Genomic DNA, 15,536 nt, shown 5'->3' with positions numbered 1-15,536 from the left:
AAAGAAGCCTAAATAAAATATTATTTGGAACAAGGGAAACAATATGAAGATCAAAAAAATCCTCTCTTACTTTGCATGTGACTGTGATGGTTATTTTGTAAAAGAGGGCACGAAGCTGAGGTGGGCAATCATATCCTTAGAGATAGGGCCCTTTCTGCCCTCAAAGGAGCATCTCTTCCTCTGACCATGAGTCGTTCCTTTCCAGTAGAAGACCATCCCCTAAAACAAGATACACACCTTTTCCCCCAAGGGAAGCAGATGGAAAGGGTAACCACGTTAGGCCTATCTATAGAGGGCGCAAGCTCAGCTAATCCACACACCTGCCTAGACACTGCCGGAAGTGCTACACCAAACCTGCGGCCTCCACACAGGACAAAATGCAGCCTGTCTACGTCATGTAACCTAAAATGGAAGAAGAACAATTTTTCACAAAGATGTCCAATTCCATAGATGAAAAGCTAACTGTCCTGAGTCCAGCCTGTTTAGAATGTATTCTGACCTCCATCTGTCTATCCACATTTTCCCATTAAGAACCACTTCCCACGTTGCAAACCGTAAGCCTGGGCCAGCCGGAGCTGCCACAGGAGCGGGCCAGGCTGACGGCCCACCGAACCGCCCTGGCCTTATTCAGGCCCCCTCAGTCCCGGGAGCAGTCGGCTCGTCGGCTGCACAGGCTCTTCCGGGTCGATGTGCTCCTCTACTTCTGCCATCCCTTTACCACACACAACCTCCTGATAGCAGGCCAAGTGTGTCTAGAGTCCAGAGGAGAAAAAAAACACCTTACTGCTGGCATTTCGTCTGCATTATCACCGTACGGACAAAGAGCAGAAATGCCTCATTCGGTCTCTTGCAGAATTTTTTTTACCCTGGGCAACTGCGTATGTGTAGCTCTCCCTTGTTTTTGTTAACTTCATTTTGAACATGGGATCATTCTCCTGGGATGATCCACACTCTTCCTAAGAATCCTCACTTTCTCTCATTTACATTTGAACACAAAAAATGCTGCCAGCCAAAAGTAGTATCAACGTATACCTGCACCAAGGAAAGGTCAGAATCAACACCACAAAAAAGTCTTTGAAGAGACCTGGAAGTCCTCTTCAGAAAAAAACCAACTCTGGAGAGGATGCGGCTTCAACTCTTTTCAAAAGAAGAGTCTCCATGCACCTCAGCGTTCTCGCCCATCTTTCATTTCTCTGAGGACTGCCCATCACGTTTTATCACCCTTTCCAATCTGCTGTCACATAACTACAACCTTTCGACTGGAAGTGGATGACAGGGCGGTGGTGAGCAACCTTAGAAGTGAGCGTGCTGGCCAAGGTCCGAGCGGGACAGCGGCTCAGAGCGCACTTAACCCTGTGCTGATCTGACCACACATGCTGATTACGCCCAGGAGGGCTCCAAAGAGTCAGAACTAGACGTGATAAAACTGTCTCAAGTCCAGAACTATACAGAAAGTGGTTTACTTTAAAAAAAAAAATTAAATTTAAGAAAAACCAACACAGCGGGGCACCTGGGGGGCTCAGTCGTCAAGCGTCTGCCTTCGGCTCAGGTCATGATCCCAGGGTCCTGGGATCGAGCCCCGCATCGGGCTCCCTGCTCCGCGGGGAGCCTGCTTCTCCCTCCCCCACTCCCCCTGCTTGTGTTCCCTCTCTCCCTGTGTCTCTGTCAAATAAATAAATAAATAAAATCTTTAAAAAATAAATTAATATAATTTTATACGTCAATTATATCTCAATAAAGGCAGACACTTAACCATCTGAGCCACCCAGGTGCCCAAGGATGTTAAATTTAAAAAAAAAGCTTTGGGAAAAGGTACTTCTGACCTACGTTAATCAATAACCAATTAGTCAAAACAAAGGAAGAACATCCTAAATGTGTAGTGTTTCTCCAAATGAAGGACAATGAAATTCAGCGAGTCGTGAAAACATTCCCAAGGGTGTGCAGGGCTCTAAGTCAAGAGCTGTTTGAGCCAACAGATGGTAGTGATAAAGGTGACAACAGGAACACCTGGGTGGCTCAGTCGGTCAACTGTCTGCCTTTGGCTCAGGTCATGATCTCAGGGTCCTGGGATCGAGCCCCACATCAGGCTCCCTGCTGATCGGGCTCCCTGCTCAGCAGGGAGTCTGCTTCCCCCTCTCCCTCTGCTGCTCCCCGTGCTTGTTGCTCTCTCTCACTCTGTCAAATAAAAATCTTAAAAAAAAAAAAAAAGGATGACACCTTACCTTCCCCAAGTCCTCACTACAGACTTACAGACATTCCCTAAAATCCTGTTATGTGAACAGGCAAATCATCTTCCTTAAAAATTAAAAGCCATGGGGTGCCTGGATGGCTCAGTTGGGTAAGCACCCGACTCTGTATTTTGGCTCAGGTCATGATCTCAGGCATCAGACTCTGACCTCAGCGGGGAGTCTGTTTGAAGATTCTCTCTCCCTCTCCCTCTGCCCCTCCACTGCTCACGCTGTCTTGCTGTCTTTTTCTCTCTCAAATAAGTCTTAAAAAAAAAAAATTAAAAGCCATTTAACAACTTTCTAAGTGGTGATAAAATATGCCTTACTTCAAGACCTACATTAATGTGCATCCCTCCTTTCTTGTAATTTAGTATTCCTAACAAATGTGTATTTCTTAGCACTTTGGTGAAAGAGAGGGAAATACTCAGTAACAACTATAATCCCACATAGCTCTTGAAAATCAGACCTCCTAAGTCAACGCTAGGGACCCAAATACAGCCTGAACATAAGACAACTTGAAAAAACTTCATGAAAATGACCAAGTTTTTCTCAGTTTCTACATCAAAGGTTTGGAGTGGGGCGCCTGAGTGGCTTAGTCAGTTAACCGTCTGCCTTTGGCTCAGGTCATAATCTCAGGGTCCTGGGATGGAGCACCACGTCAGGCGTCAGCTTCTCCCTCTCCCTCTGCCTCTGCCCCTCCCCTGGCTCATGCTCTCTCTCCCACTCACGCTCTCACTCACACTCTTGCTCTGCCTCTCTCAAATAAATAAATCTTAAAAAATAAAAAAGTATGGAGAAAAAACAACATATTAACTGAAGGAGCACTGGTTGTCTTTCTGTGGTCTGGATCCCATTTCCTCCTCTTTTCCTGTATCTTCACTTCTTCCTCCCATCACTGTTCAAACATGCCTCGCCTAGGCTGTCTCTAAAGACAGAATACACAAGGGAGATGAGTGGAAACCTCCGAGAAGCAGGGACAGGGAAGGAAAAAAGCGAGGGGCTGGGGACCTCCCAGGCAGGATGCAGCCTCTCCGAGGACGCCGCTCTGCCAGGATGGCCAACTGCCTGCTTGCTACTAAAGACGTACCCCGGGGCCTCTGCACACTCTCTTCCTCAGCCTTGGGCAACACTTAAACTCACACATGCCTGCTTCCCCCCCCCCCCCCCCGCCAACCCTCCCCTCGCTTCTCATCCGCCAAGGAGGCCCTTCCTCAGCACTAAGTGCAGTAAAAGCTCTCTTGCCCTATGTGATTGGAAGTAACTGTAAATTAAAGTAGGTAATTCTAAAAACCCATACATGAATACTTAACCGCTTTAACTTGTATATGCTCCTTCACGTGGGTTTTTTTCTTAGGCTGAGCCAGTCTATCAAAGCCTTCTTTTCTTCTCACATAAACCATAATGCATCACCTAAAACTTTCACTTAATCTCTTTAAAGTACAACTTATATTAAAAACGTGAGTGGTACAGTCCTTTAAAATAAGTATTCTCCAATTTTTTATAATTGTCTTACCCATAGACCTCAGTTGATAGTTTTCTTAGTGATTTGTTTTTACTGAGACACTCCAAAGTTTTCAAATTAGTTTTCCTATGAATGTTTTTGCACTATTTTTATCAATTTATGTTAGTTAAATCATGTAACTGCAGGAAGGAGTACAAATGCCCTGAACGAGTTCGGGCACGCACTGAACTGGCTCTTGTAAGCCGACAACCTAACTGGCAGGGAGACAAAGAGTGTGGCGGAGCGGACGGCGCCGCACCCGGCGCTCCCACCTCACCTGAGGCGCGCTCCCCTGCACTCCGTGTTCATGGCTTCAGCGAACACCACAAGCTGAGTATCAGTGCAACTAAGCAAATATCCGCTGACTGTTTTTTGACCTACAGACTCCTCAAAATCAATTGTTTAAAAAAATCCATTCCCACCAGCCTTCTAAGACAAATAAACAAAACCTGACAATCCCTCCATCTCGAGGGCACATCACCCATCCAGCTGCCCCAAACCAGAAACCTACAAATACATTTTTAACCTCTTCCTCGCAAATACGCCTGTATCTATCTCAGTCTCTATTCCTGATAAATTGCTCAGATAACCATCCTCTCCGAACCAAACTACTACCCCAACTCCTTACGTATCTCCAACCGCACCAACTCTTCGCAGATGACCTTCCTTAAACAGGACCCTGTCTTCCACCCTGCAGCTGACACCCCCATCTTCCCCACTGCCTGGGGTGCAAACCCTTGACACCCAGTGTCTCCAGTGCTGGGGTGGGCAGGAATGTCTACCTTCTCGGCCACTGTACTCCTGACACAGCACCTAACGAAGTAAAATCTCAGCAAATACGTGTTTTTTAGCCACCGTCTTTCATGCAATGAACACATGGGAATAAATACTTGGTATTTAAAATGATGATTCCAAGTAAAAGCCTCTGTTGCTGCATACTACAAATAATATGTTAACATGGGAAAAGGTAGTATTTTTAGGTTGGGGCAAAGTTACTGTGGGTTCATTTTCATTTCATTCCAGATACTCTCTTAGGCGCCTCTCTTAGGCGCTGTATGTATGTGTGCATATATGTGTACTTGGAATCTAACCATATAGAAGAGTTAAATACAAAGTGATGTTGACAATAAGAAATTACATTTAATTACCAAAATAACAACAAATCCTCGAAGTTCCCACGTGGCAAACACACTAAAACTATTACTTGTAATTGAAGGTAGAGGTTATTAAAGATCTTTTTGAAAATCTGCTAAAAGCTGAGTCCTTCCACTGGAAAAAGAGACGTGTACCAGAAATGCTACACACAGTCTCAGAAGTTCAAGGATCCCCCAATCCACCCTATGACCAACGAGCTGGGCATTTGAGGAGGAGGTCAAAAGGCAGGGGCTCGAGGTGCACCCAGCACCCGGACTCCACCACTAACCAGGTAGCGATGCTGGGCACACCCACCTTACCTGCTGTGAGCATGTTTAGGGCAGGTACAGCACAGAGCAGGATTAAACCAATGCAGTCATTACTAATTACTAGGCAGCCAGAGGCCCGACCCAGGGAGCCACCAAGCACCACAGTGACTCACAAAGTAGCAGCCAGAGCCCAAGACCAGGGCTCAAATGCCAGGTATGACAACTGAACATGCTTTCACATTTCCCAACATGACCATGCTAATCAGATAATACTGAAATACAATGAATACCACCTAACATGAAGTGTTCCTTATAAAAGTGACACTACTCTTAAAAAAGAATTTAAGTCCCACAGTTATGGGTTCAAAAATATATACTACTTTAGATCATCTTTCAGTCTGATATACAAAGGATATGTTTCCTAGACATAATACCATCTCCATTTTAGAAATAAGTGGATCACGACTCCTCAGTTACGAGTACAGTTCAACAGATGAACATAATAACACCATAAAAGTTCCAAGCAAACTATCAGAGTCAGCATCAGCTCCAGTAATTCTGCATGACTGTTCAGCAACATAAATGAACTTCTCTCAGTTTTGGGATGTGGGGAGCCCCTGACCCCAATGACACTCACTATAAAAAGTACTATTAAAACTTTCTGGTTAAAACCAGCATTTCTGAAGCTTAGCTGGGCTGAGCGGCATTAGCCACAGATATATCAGGTTACTTGGACCTAATGCATAGGTAGGACACCTAAACTGTCCCAAGAGTTGGCTCCTGTTTGCAATGGACTTAGAAGAAACTATATAGACCCCATTTTCTGCTCTTCATCATGTCATGTAAAGCAAACTGTCTCCAGGCCTCAGTTTTCCAAACAGCAAAACAGGTGTGCTGAAAAACAAAAACAAGCAAGGATTTTGGGTCCTCTGAATTCCAAGCCAAATACACTGCTGAGGGTGAGAACTGTGGCAATCTGCATTCATTTCTCACATTTTGTAGGCAAGCGAAAGGCTGTTAAAATCTGAAGTCATTGCACACAGCAGGAAGCAAGCAAAAACAGTTGTTGAGGATAGTAAACTAAAAGCCAGGAGAGGTGGTACAGTGCTCACCTAAGTAACCCTCTCTCAGGTCTGAGCTCCTCTTCACAAAAAGGTATGAACACAGGGGCTGACACTTCCAGAGCCTGAACATGAAGCCCTGCAGAGTAGCGTAGATACCAAGGTTTAAAACCGTCTCTGCGGTTTAGGAAGGAAACCACCAAATTTATAGGAACTTCCTCAAACTATTTCTCAAAGACAATATGTAAACTGCAGTCTTTAATATATGATGCAAATTGGAAGACCTATTAGTGCCTTCCAAAGTTGATTAAAGCCAGTAAGTTAAATTATCTAAAATGACAAATACCCTTACTTTTCTTAAAATAAATGTTATTTCAATGTTTTTTAAAACAGTTTAATAGCAGCTTTAAGATTCTGCTTTAAAAACGTAAAATGCCAACCTAAAATTCTGTAGCATACATAAAGTTAACGCTTTCACCAATTTCAGTTTTTCTTTTGAAATCCCAGTGTTAAGCATCTTACACTGAGTTCTGTAATTAAGAGTGCAATGCAGGACTGAGCTCAGAGAGGACACCAAAGGCACAAGGCCTCTGCCACCTGCTAACTAGCTGCAGTTTGCACTCACTTTACACTTCTGTGGGCTTCAGTATGAGTCCTTAAAGCTCCAAAATCCTATTTCCTGACAGTTATTTCAGAAACAAGTTATCAAATCTCAGTTAATAAAATAAAGTAGACCAAAACTCGGTCTCAGACAATGACTGTCCTACTCCAAAGTGTTACTACACTCACAGAACATTGTAGGAACAGTGTAAAAGAAGGCAACGCTTTCCCTCTCAGTCTTGTAACTCCACGGTGAACAATGGTGCTGAGGAAAACAAAATTCTCCCTACAACCGGATTAAGGCTGATTAAATGTACTATAATTATTAAACACTTGGTAAACACATTGTTTACAAGTTTTCGATAAACTTACCTAACCACACCAACACACCAAAATGTAAACTGGAAGTTAATGATCCACTTTTATTTGCTCTGCTCATAAACTCACCTAGTAATACAATCTGTGGCCATAAACAACCCCCAGAAAACATCTGACCCATGACTTTTTACCTTGAGCCGTAATCCTGCGTTTTCATGAAAAACTTAGAGTTAACAGATCAAAAACCTCCACAGTGACAAGCACACTCTCAATATTTTTTTTTAAAGATTTTATTTATTTATTTGAGAGAGAGAGAATGAGAGAGAGAGAGAGAGAGCACATGAGAGGGGGCAGGGTCAGAGGGAGAAGCAGACTCCCCGCTGAGCAGGGAGCCCGATGCGGGACTTGATCCCGGGACTCCGGGATCATGACCTGAGCCGAAGGCAGACGCCCAACCAACTGAGCCACCCAGGTGCAATATTCTTAACTTTGTTTTTTTGAAGATTTTATTTATTTATTTGACAGAGAGAGTTAGCAAGAGCAGAAACACAAACGGGGAGAGGGAGAAGCAGATGCGAGGCTCGATCCCAAGACCTGGGATCATGACCTGAGCCAAAGGCAGGCGCTTAACGACTGAGCCACCCAGGTGCCCCTCAATATTCTGAACTTCAGAGGCAAAGTGCCAAGAATGTCCCTGCGCCTGACTGAAACTACTAAAACTTATGGTCATTTAGGACCTCAAGGCATTCTTGTGCAGGAAGACACTTCACTCTGGAGTTTCACCAGGTCACAAAGACTTAAATTCTGCACGCCTGGCTGCTTCTGCAGTTTTGTGTGGTGAATGTATTTTCTTTCCCCCCTTTTTAAGTTTCTTGACAGAGAGAGCACAAATAGGCACAGTGGCAGGCAGAGGGAGAAGGAGAAGCAGACTCCCCGCTGAGCAGGGAGCCCAACACGGGGCTCAATCCCAGGACCCCAGGCTCATGACCTGAGCGGAAGGCAGACGCTTAACCAACTGAGCCACCCAGGTGCCCGCAAATGTTATTTTCTTCCCTCAGTCCATTCACCCTTAGGGTTAACTCTCCTGCACAGAGGCCTGAAAGGTAATCATTTCAGCAGAAGAAATGGAAACACATCAAAATATACAAAGAAGTGTGAACAGCTGCATGCACAAACAGCAACTACTGTGAACTACTATAGTCATTTCACCTTTGGTCTTCACTGATGGTCCCCACCCCCGTATTTAAGGTGTGAAGAAGAAAATACTGCTGATTCATCAGTTACTCATTTGTACAATGGTCTGTACTCAAGTGACCCCTTGAAGGGAAATCAGAAACAGCATTAGACTGGATATACAGATATTAATCAAAAAGGAACATGGGACTTCCAGTAGTCCCAAGGAAGGTTTCATCCAAAAAAGGTTTTCACACTAAACTTCTGCACTAAATGACAACCAACATACTATCAATTATTTGAATGTTTTTACCTCCTAGAAACACAAGAGAAAATGGTTTTGCATTCTAAATGCCTAGATTTCTAAAAGGTAACTTTCCACAGGGACTTCAAGTCTGCTTTCAAAGGTTCCAGCTATTCTATGACTGCAGAGTTGGGAAAAGCCAGGCAGCAATTCTACATTCTACGGGGATATATATATATATATATATATACACACATACACACACACACACACACACACACACATATATGGTAAGGCAGAAATTACACAGATGGTAAGATTTAAGAACGAAATAGAGGTAACGTAATCAACAAAGAGAGAAATGTTCAGAAAGTAGTCTTTAAAGAACAGGTTTTAAAGGACATATTTTCAGAAAAAAAATATCTGAAAAGGGGATGTTTAATATGTTCAGAGAGCTACAAGGCAACTTGTAAATCTGTATCACATTAATCACTATGTTTTTATCTTTATATTTTAAGCTTTGACCATAAAACAAAGCTTTCTGAAATCCGAAAACAGAATGTTCTCATTTTTCAGCGATGTTTCTAAAAAAGGAATCTGTCAATTAGTCTACCTTAATAAAAACTGGAATAACAAATATTACAACTGATAAATACTAGCAAATTTAAGGCATATTTTTAAACTATTGTTTTAAACATTCTATATAATACAAATGAAAGAGTTCCTAAGCAAACTATTCATTTAGGCCAGGGCTTGGCCTTTTCCCCCGTGATGAACACAAGCTTATAAACACCAGGGCCCTCCATCTCGGGTCAAGTAACACCTGTCCGTGTGTGCCCTTTCCTTCCTCTCCATGCCACTCTCCAATAAAGCAGAATAATCACTGAAAAAGACAATTCTGGTCATCTAATTCTCCTGCTGAAAACCCTCCAAGTGCTTTCAACTGTTCCTAGGATACACAGCAAAATTCTCATCTATACTGAGACGCTTTACACCCTGTATGATCCAGCTGCTACCTTGACTGGCCCTTCTTTACTGAGCCTCATTCAGATTATTCCTCCAAATCCCTCTGCTCAGAATCGTTGACACTCATCCTGTTTGCCTACCAGGCTGACTCTGCCCCACCACACTCTTCCTTAGGGAGCCTCCTGGCCCTTTAAGGCCTACAAGGCCAGCACAATGTATGGCTCTCATATGTGGTTATCTGGTCATCCACCTGCCTCTGTGGACCATGAGCTCCAAAAAGGAGGGCAATCCATCCCTTCTGTTCACCATTATAACCCCAGGATTTATTCATGAATTATTTAGTGAATACTCTGTACCACTGAAAGGTCTGGGCTCCTGTCAATGAACAAAATAGAAACCCTCAACCTCACAGAGTTAATTCAAGCCCCAGAAGACAGACTGTACATAAAATATGGAAATTACATGGTATGTTATAATGTAATAAGAGCTACAAAGAAAAATAAGGCAGGGAAGGGAGATGAGAGGGCCTGCCACAGGATGTGCTATAGTAATACAACTCTAAGAGCAAGACCACTCGAGGGAGTGTGGTGCTGAGAGCCATCAACAAGTTTTGTGGATGGAAGCTTCAAGAATCCAAATGCCTGTCTGCTTTACTTTAAATAAAACAATGCACTTTTCCTAATCCCTTCTAGACCACAAGCCTTAGAGAAAAGTTCTGGTCTCATCTGTCTTTGTATTGCTAGTGTCTTACTGATCAAAAACACCTGCTCAAGGAAGGCATGAACCCTTGTCTCTCCTTTCAGTGGCTTTCATCCCTACCAGACCCTGTAGCAAGGACTCTCATGGGGAATGAAAAATGGAAAAATCCACTGAAGTTTAAAAATACATTTTCACTATTGTAATTGATTTGTTTTAGGTTAATATAATGTTTTAATTTTAAAGCCAAAGAAACATTTGTTATTAAAAGGGAGCAAGTTTTTAAAGACTGCGACTGAGTACAATCTAGGTCACATGATCAAATGACGCCGTCCAAAACGCGGCACACACTAGATATTGCTATCAAATCACTAACATTTTGTAAGTACAGCCGTGCATTTTCTATTGCACTCATTTCAAGTGAGGATTTTTATGTTCGTTTATGAAGGCATGCAACTGTACAATCTGCAAATCATTTCCCTACAACCAAAATGAGAGGTGTCTTTATTTTATTTTTTTTTTAGATTTTATTTATTTATTTGAGAGACAGAGAGAATGAGAGAGAAAGCACATGAGATGGGGGGAGGGTCCGAGGGAGAAGCAGACTCCCTGCCGAGCAGGGAGCCCGATGTGGGACTCGATCCCGGGACTCCAGGATCATGACCCGAGCCGAAGGCAGTCGCTTAACCAACTGAGCCACCCAGGCGCCCGAGAGGTGTCTTTAGACATGCCTTTTTCCATCCAGTTGAACAAAGTTTACTAAACACCTACAGATGGTCCCCAACTTAGGACGGTTCGACTTACAATTTTTCAACTTCACAATGGTGCAAAAGCGATACACATTCAGTGGAAACCGTACCTCAAATTTTGAATTTCGATCTTGCCCCAGCTAGCAAGCTCCCTCCCAGTCAGCGCCGCGATCATGGGAGTAACAACTGATACACTGACAACTGTCCTGCACCCATTCAGCCATTCTGTCACTTTCAGTACAGCATTCAGTGAATTGCAGGGGATACTCAACACTTCATAAACAAATAGGCTTTGTGTTAGATGATTTTGCCCTAACTGCAGGCTAATGTAAGTGTTCTGAGCATGTTTAAAGTAAACACGGCTAAGCTGTGATGTTCAAGGTTAGGTGTACGAAACCCACTTTCAACTTAACAATATTTTCAACCTACAGCAGGTATACGAGGGCATAACCCCATCACAAGTTGAGGAAGATCTGTATAGGGCACCTGGAACTGGGCTGGGCAGAGGTTACAAACAAAAAAGATCTCACCCACAAGGAGCTTATGGTAATTCATTAGGTGTTGTGCCTAAGTTGCTACAGAAACAGAGAAGCACTAAGTTCGACCTTAGAAATTAAGGCAAGGATTCCTGAAGGACTCCTGAAATACCTTTATAAAGATGGATTAAAGAGCAAAGACATTCAATTTCAGGCCAAGAGCTACGGGGAGCAAAGGCAACACCATTTGCAACTCCATGGTTCTGAGGGAGAGAGGCAGTGGTCAGTTAAGGCCAAGGGAAGGCGGCCCGGCCAGCAAGGAGGCAGCAGAAATGCCAAGGCCCCTGGAGCCAGGCCCCTGGGCGTTTCTCATTTAGACAGGGGACAGTGACGGAGGAGCTTTTTTAAAAGGGCCTAACAATCAGGATATGCCTGGTAAAGCAACCTCGTGTAGTGCGACTAAAATGGTGTATTGTAAATAAAAGAGACATTTTATTTTTATCATACAAACAAATACTATCCTAATTTGTAAGTTTTCAAGCCCATACGTTTGCATATCAGATTTCATAGAACACTTTCAGTGAAGTCTCATCTCAATGATTATTACACTCTATCTTAAAATCAAGTAGGATGACTTCAAATTTTAGTTAAATATGAAATGTCCTTAGTGTTACACAATGCACTCCGTGACCTAGGTCTCACTATCAGCGAAGTAGGGAGGACACTGGAGAAAAAAACGAACCGTGACAGAAGACGCAAGAGTGGTGGCATCACTCACCTGCAGCCCTTATTAACTGAGCCATGAGAGCTTAGCAGAAAAATGGTGAAAAGGCAGTTTATGAAAGTATTAAAGGGACAAAAGGAGTTTTACGGTGGGGGAAGATAAGAAGGGAAGGAAACATGAGCCGACTTGATACTCAGTCTTCACTGTCTGAGATTAGACATTTACATGCAGGGAAAATAAAGTGCTGGAATGTTAGGGAAAAAAACATTTCCACATTGGAGTTATCTTCCTTCTAATAAGAGAACCTTTGGCTTTCCACTTTACAATTCCATGTTTTTTTTTTTTTTTTTTTTTTTAAGATTTTATTTGAGAGAGAGTGAGAGCACAAGCAGGGGGAAGGGCAGGGAGAGGGAGCAGCAGACTCCCCGCTGAGCAGGAAGCCAGATGTGGGGCTCGATCCCAGGACCCCAGGATCATGACCTGAGCCGAAGGCAGATGCTTAATGACTGAGCCACCCAGGCGCCCCTACAATTCCATATTCCTATAAAGAAATTAACTTTCGAATCCAGAGAACTCCAGGAGTAGAGTTGCTCCAGGGAGATCAACAAGTGCAACAATTAGCAGCAAAAGTCTGAGCTGAACTAAACTAAACTAAAATCAGATCTGGTGAGTTGAGCACTCTCAGAAGGCAGTGCCTCATTTACTGCGGACTCTAAAATTAGCTCTTACAGAAAAGAGAACTCTTTACAGGAATAAAGTTTTACAACACAGCATAAGCAACAATGCCCAGAAACAGTGTCTGTTTTTAACAATGAATTTTCCATAAAAACTTCAGTGTTTGTTTTCTTATGTCCATCAGAAAAAGGCTGAGTCAATGACTTTGTAGGAGGAATTACAAGAATATACTGATTTTCTTGCCTTAACCTATCTGAAAAAAATCCTTAAGTATGAGAGAACTCTGTGAGAGTACAACCATGGGTTATGAAAGCATATTTAAAACTTGTGCCTTTAACATGAGGACACTAACAAATGGAATTTTTTTTTAAGATTTTATTTATTTATTTGACAGAGAGAGACACAGCGAGAGAGGGAACACAAGCAGGGGGAGTGGGAGAGGGAGAAGCAGACTCCCCACCGAGCAGGGAGCCTGATGCGGGGCTTGATCCCAGGACCCTGGGACCATGACCTGAGCCGAAGGCAGACGCTTAACGACTGAGCCACCCAGGCGCCCCAATAAATGGAATTTAAAGGAACATATATCTATACAGCTTTTAACAATCTCCAGGGACCATCATAAAGATAGCACATGTTACTAAAATTAGAAGACCTAAATAATAATCCTACTTATCACTATGGAAAGTATGAACTCCAGCATGACATGGAAACAACAGTGGAAGGACTCAGTCAGCCACTTCCCACTTGGTAACATGGACCTCAGGTCTCCCACTACAAAAATTTGTAAATACTGTTGCAAATCTACTTTACAGCTGTGGGGCTCCTTGAAGGCACTGCTTATCATATCACTGGTAACAACCTGGTGCTCCCAACTTGCACTTCACATTTTAGAATTATGTTTTATGACACGTGAAGACTGCTTCATAAAAACAAGTGACTAGAATGTTTTCACAGTTTAAATACGTATTTGTCAAAATTTGTGTCTCCTTGTGGAAATCATATTAAGTTCGATAAATTCTCCAACTCCCAACTTTTTTTAAAAAACACAATCTCTAGGAACCCTAAATAAAATCAAATACCTCCCTCAATGTGCTGCCATTTAATTTCAGCTACTCTTCTACAAAACTCATTAAATGAATGCTAACACTCACGTTATCATCCATTTTCTCTCTGGCTCCCACTCAAATATAGTATAATTCCTTTCTCAAAATACACATTTTATCCTCAGAACCTGCTTCCTCTGCCCAAATACATGCAATCAAACAAAAACAAAACCCCCCCAAAATAAAAACTATCAAATTAAAATTGACAATCACAGAAAGAATACTGAAAACAGTAATGAGGTAAACACCATTTTCAAGTTTTAGTAAGAAATTCAGTAATAAAAATAGACAGTAAAAACAGCCAGCATCGACTTGGTTAGGACAGCCCTATGGGGTGGACATTACTAACCCCTCTTAGAGATGAAGAAAGGGAAGCACCAGGAGGGCAAGTCCTTTCTAATCAGTAAGAAGCCACACCATTCCTTCATGTAAATAAATCAACTCACATTAACGGGTCAAAATACAGAATGAAATTTATTTCTAACCAAAGGCAAGTTTCAAAGGGAAGTACACAAATCCACTTTATGGTTGAATAATAAACTTGCTATAATCTGATGCCTTTAGCAACACAAGCAAACCTGAGTGAAGAGATCACTCACAGCTTGAGGATAAAACTGACTCTCCATGTACTAGATACAGAGGAAAGCTGAAAAGCCGCAACCATTTCACCTTCTGTAAATCACCCCGACTGTACATGAGAGGGAGCCGCGCAGGTGGGGAAGTATGGAAATTGCACAGGCAGCGCACCGCAGAGAAGGCAACGTCACTCCTCCCCTCCCCCCTTCGGCAAACGACAGCTTAGCACCTACTTCAAGTGCATTTCAAATTCGCAACACACTCAAAGAGACCAGCTAAATATTACAAGAGGAAAAAAAACTTTCAGAAGGAAAAATAACTTGTATACTTACAATGTTCGTCCTCAAGCTGGCATTACCCTTTCAAAAACCCTTCACACTTCCCAACTAACTTCCCTGCAGGAAAACCCTTGTTCCCTCAGTCACCCAAAACTTCGGACTTCCACTCAGGATTAGGACAAATGACACTGCAGCCAGGAAGAGGGCCTCGAACGCTCAAGAACTACCTACAGATCATTTTCTTGTTGCATCTCATCCAAAATTAAAGCCACCTCACATAAAAAGCAAGGAGAAATCAAGCTGCAGGACAAAACCGCGCTGCAACCTAAGTTTACGTTCTGACTGCACACGACTGGGACGCAGGTGGAAGGAGACTGCTGACCTGCCCTTTTCCCCAGCGTGGGTCCTGGTCCTATTTCGAACACAAGGCACCCTTAGATTTGAATTCTTTCTAATTCCTTCAGAACCCGCCTCTGCTCCAGCCTCTGCCGAGAGGAGAACGGGAGCTCCCCAGACACACCCGGAGCAACAGGATCCCCACTTCCTGGTCCCAATGACCCCGTCCCTTCCCCGCTCCGCCGGCCGGCGGGCCCGGGCCCGGGGCGGAGGGCAGGGCGAGGCCTCCGCAGTGCGGGCCGGACGGCGGCGCGGCCCGGCCCCAGACCCCGGCCCTGCCCCCCGCCCGGCCCCCCCCCCCCCCGCGCCGCCCGGCCCGCCCCGCACTCGGGCCCTGCCACTCACTCGGGCCCTACAGCCCGGCGCGGC

The sequence above is a fragment of the Callorhinus ursinus genome, unplaced genomic scaffold (assembly GCF_003265705.2).
Source record: "Callorhinus ursinus isolate GAN/ISIS: 27379988/994484 unplaced genomic scaffold, GSC_fseal_2.0 scaffold36, whole genome shotgun sequence".
Taxonomy (NCBI): domain Eukaryota; kingdom Metazoa; phylum Chordata; class Mammalia; order Carnivora; family Otariidae; genus Callorhinus; species Callorhinus ursinus.
This window is presented reverse-complemented; position numbering follows the sequence as displayed.